This window comes from Ornithorhynchus anatinus, chromosome 1 (genome assembly GCF_004115215.2).
Source record: "Ornithorhynchus anatinus isolate Pmale09 chromosome 1, mOrnAna1.pri.v4, whole genome shotgun sequence".
Taxonomy (NCBI): domain Eukaryota; kingdom Metazoa; phylum Chordata; class Mammalia; order Monotremata; family Ornithorhynchidae; genus Ornithorhynchus; species Ornithorhynchus anatinus.
The window spans coordinates 91,239,572-91,244,130 of NC_041728.1; the positions used below are offsets into that span (position 1 = coordinate 91,239,572).

Below are 4,559 nucleotides of genomic sequence, written 5' to 3' on the forward strand. Positions count from 1 at the left end.
ACAGTTAAGGGGCAGATTTTGCAATCTAGGGGCAGAGTTTACAATTTAGAGAGGGACCTAGAGTCTGTGAGACAGATTTAACCTCTTTAGAGAATTTCTGACAGCCAAGCTCTCCTTGATATGTGAAGGCCTTGCTATAAAGGCTGGAACATATTTTGATCTCCTGGAATACTGTCATCACCAGGTATTACTAAAATATAGGCCATAGGTAGAGACCTTTGAAACAGGCTGTACAAAATTATTGCATTCAGCCTTTTCTATCTGAGACATGTACATATATGCTCTGCTATCTCTTTCCTTTTTTTTCCCCCTTTAATTGGTGCTTCTAGTCCCAGAAAACAGCTTTTTAGGTGCAGGACATTGTTAACACATTTTATAGAAGCAGTGCTAATTAATTAGCAAACAGCATGCGGTTTCCTTGTAGTGATCACTACCTCAGCAGTGTGAGAATAATTTCTAGTCATCATCTGCTCTTCTTCACCCAAGCACTGAGTCTGAAGAATACCTACCCTATAAATGTTGCATTGCAGCATTAGTGTTTAAGAGCTAATTTTCCTTTGGGAAGGTACTAGACAGAGAAGGTCACATACCCTTCAACTCAAAAAATAAAGTCCAGTGCAACCAGGTCAGATTCTGCCAGGACTGCAAACTACTGTAGATTCTTATTTTCTTAGCCAAACCAGGCCTGACCAGCTAGGAAGAGGTATAGAAAATATGGTCCCTATAAGGTTTGGGGAGAACAGTGTGGCTTTCCCCAAACCCATCGCTATAGAAGTGAGACAGTCATCATCAGTGGGGTCCCATCTCTGTAAAGGAACTCCCCATGGCTGTTCTAAATGACACCCCACAACTAACTCATTATTCTGGATACCATTGTTCTGGCAGCCCTGGGCAGGGAAGTATGGGCTTGGAGAAAGGACATACATGGTTCAGAGCAGTTTATGAGTACGAACTTTGTCCCTGAAGATCCTCGAGGCCCCTGACACCCAGGAATAGCAGACTCTTCAGGCTCCAATTGTCAGTCAGTCACTCGTATTTATTGAGCGCTTACTCTGTGCAGAACAGTATACTAAATGCTGGGGAGAGTACAATATAACAATATAACAGACACATTCCCTGCCCACAGCGAGCTTACAGTATAGAGGGATAATCTATAGTCTAGACTGGAATGTATGTTCTTCCTGAACTGCCTGTCTCGCTCCCTTTATTCACCACCCCCTTCTTAACCTCACAGCACTTATGTACTAATCTGTAAGGTTATTTATTTATATTAATGTCTGTCTCCTCCTCTAGAGTCGTCCTCTAGGGAATGTGCCTGTTATATTGCTATATTGTACTCTCTCAAATGCTTAGTACAGTGCTCTGCACACAGTAAGCACTCAATAAATATGATTGCCTGATGGCAGAAGAGGAAAAGATCAAGGCATGACCTTGGTGTCAATGAGGAGAGTCCCTCAGTCTTCCTCAATCAATCATTAGCATTGATTCAGTATCTTCTAGCTGGGCTGTACTATATGCTTGGGAGAGTACAATAAAGTTAAAGACAAGATCTCTGCCCTCAAGAAGCTTGCAGTGTAATGAAGGAGGCTGACAACATTATATCCAAATAGATGGATAAAGAGAATGTAGAGATGAATTGGTGAACAAATAAGAAATTACACTGATAAATCAGAATACACAGGTTTGCTGCAGATAGTTACGAGTACATAGTGCTGAGGTGGTAGTTTGAGAGGATATGACTTGGAGAGATAAAGTTTCCTTTCTGCCTTTCTCCCGTTTCAGTTATCTCTTTTTTTCCCCTTTCCTTTCAATCCAAGCTGCTTCTACACTGAACCAAACTTTATATTTTTTTGTTATTTGTCAAGTGTTTACTAGTTTGCCAGGAGCTGTACTGTGTACTGGGCTTTATACAAGCAAATTAAGTTGCACACAGTCCATGTCCCATGTGGGGCTCACAATATTAATCCCCATTTAATAGACAAGATAACTAGGCACAGAGAAGTGAAGTGACTTGCCCAAGGTCACACAGAAGACAAGTGGTGGAGGCAGAATCAGAACTCAGGACTTCTGACTCCTATCACTGCTTCTTTGTTTTCCCTGAAATCTCTCTCTCCCCACTCCAGTTTTTGTTTTACTCTGCGGCCCAGATCATTTTCTAAAAAACATTTAGTCCATGTCTTCCCATTCCTCAAACCTCCAGTGGTTGTAAATCCACTACATGTCAAACAGAAACTCCTTGTCTTATGTCATTGAATCGTTCCTGAATCATAGTGACTCCACAAACACATCTCTTCCAAAATGCCCCACCTCCATCTGCAATCACCGTGGTAGTATATCCATAAAATTTTCTTGGTAAAAATATGGAAGTGGTTTACCATTTCCTCCTTCCATGCAGTAAACTTGAGTCTCTTCCCTCAACTCTCTCCCATACCACTGCTGCCCTGCACAGGTGAGTTTTGATGTGTAGCAGATTGCCTTCCACTTACTAGCCACTGGCCAAGCTAGGAATGGAATGGATATGCCTCTGCTTTACTCCCCTTCCCATAGCCAAGACTTGTAGAGTACCGGAAACTCTCCAGGTACGATTCTGAGAGGAGAAAAATTCCTTATCATCTACTAAAAAGCACTTGATCAACTTGTCCCCTCCTATCTCACATTGATGATTTCTTACTTCAACTCAGTCTGTATACTTCACTCCTGTAATGTCAATCTATTCACTGTACCTCAACTTTGTCTATCTTGTCGCCAACCCCTTGCCCACATCCTCCCTCTGATATGGAAATCACTCCCCTTCCTGATACAACAGACCACCACCCTGTCCAGCTTTGCAGCCTTATTAAAATAAGATATCTTCCAAGAGGCCGTCCCAATTAAGCTCTCTTTTCTCTTACCTCCTCTCATTCATTCATTCATTCAATTAAATTTATTGAGCACTTACTGAGCACAGAGCACTGTACTAAGTGCTTGGGAGAGTACAGTACAACAATGAACAGACACATTCCCTGCCCACAATGAGCTTACAGTCTAGAAGGAGGGAGACAGACATTAATATAAATAAATAAATTACAGATATATACATGAGTACTATGGAGCTGGGAGAGGAGAGGAATGAAGGGAGCAAGTCAGGATGACACAGAAGGGAGTGGGAGAAGAAGTAAGGGGGGTTGAGGCAGGGAAGACCTCTTGGAGGAGATGTGCCTTCAATAAGGCTTTGAAGGTGGGGGAGGGTAATTGTCTGTCATATTTGAGGAGGGAGGGCTTTCCGGCCAGATGCAGGACATGGGACAGGGGTCAGTAGTGAGATTGAAACACAGTGAGAAGGTTAGCATTAGAGGAGTGAAGTGTGCGGTTGTAGGTGGGTTGTAGTAGTAAAGCAGTGAGGTGAAGTAGGAAGGGGCAAGGTGATTGAGTGCTTTATAGCCAATGGTGAGGAGTTTTTGTTTGATGCGGAGGATGGGCAACCACTAGAGCTTTTTGAGGAGTGGGAAGACATGACCTGAACGTTTTTGTAGAAAAATGATCCGTACAGCAGAGTGAAGTATGGACTGGAGAGGGGAGAGACAGGAGGCTGGCCATCAGCAAGAAGGCTGGTACAGTAATCCAGGTGGGATAGGATGAGTGAGTGTATTAATATGGTAACAGTTTGGATGGAGAGGAAAGGGTGGATTTCTCCCTTCTGTCACCTATGCACTTAGCTCTATACCCTTGATATTCACCCCAACCTCAGCCCCACTGCACTTATGTACATATTATTTATTTACTTATATGAATGTTTGGCTCACCTTCTAGGCTGTAAGCTCCTTGTAGGCAAGGAATATGTCTACCAACTGTTGTATTGTTCTCTTCCAAGTGCTTAGTGCAGTGATCAGTTCACAGAATGCTCAATATATGCCATTAATTGATTGATTATAATCTTATTGGCTTATATGCCATTAATTGATTGATTATAATCTTATTGGCTAGATACATGCCCCACCTCCCCAACACACAAACACATACTCTCATCTTATCATTTCTCTCTATTATGTATAATAGTGACAAAATCTAGTAACACTGGAATCAGACCATTTTGTCTCCCTAGGTAATATTTTGTTTTTTCAAAAAGAATGACCTAGGTTTTTTTTTAAGCTTAAAAACAAATTAAACACTTACAAAATAATGACCTTTCAGTCAATCACTGGACAATAGCATGGAAATCATTTGTAGAAACTAGGTTGTTTTTTCCCCCCACAGTATCCTTTCACAAGAGGTGGTGTCTTCTATGGACTTTTTTTCTAAGCATTCTTCACATTTTTCTACCTCCTAGTGACAGTGACACTAATAGGCTGACTGACACATTCCTTTAACAAGTGAACAGATGGCCACTATTTAGAGCTGAAAAGGATCAGACTTAGTGCTGACTTGATGACTTGTATCTTGTGGCCAAAGCTTATGAGGAAGAATAGTAGCCCTTTGGTTCATTAGAACTTGAGGAAATAATTGTAGATCTCATAATATCATTTCTTCACATATAAAAAGGTTACCCTTTAACTTACCATATTTTTCCCACCATACTTTTA

The 4,559-nt window shown here is 41.4% G+C and overlaps 1 non-coding gene across 1 annotated transcript; it reads right to left on the reverse strand.

Annotated features, from left to right (window-relative positions):
• Positions 1–2,459: 2,459 nt before the first annotated feature.
• On the reverse strand, positions 2,460–2,597 carry LOC114816137. The gene has a single exon (XR_003763923.1). It is a non-coding gene; the product is annotated as a small nucleolar RNA SNORA7 (small nucleolar RNA).
• Positions 2,598–4,559: the final 1,962 nt, after the last annotated feature.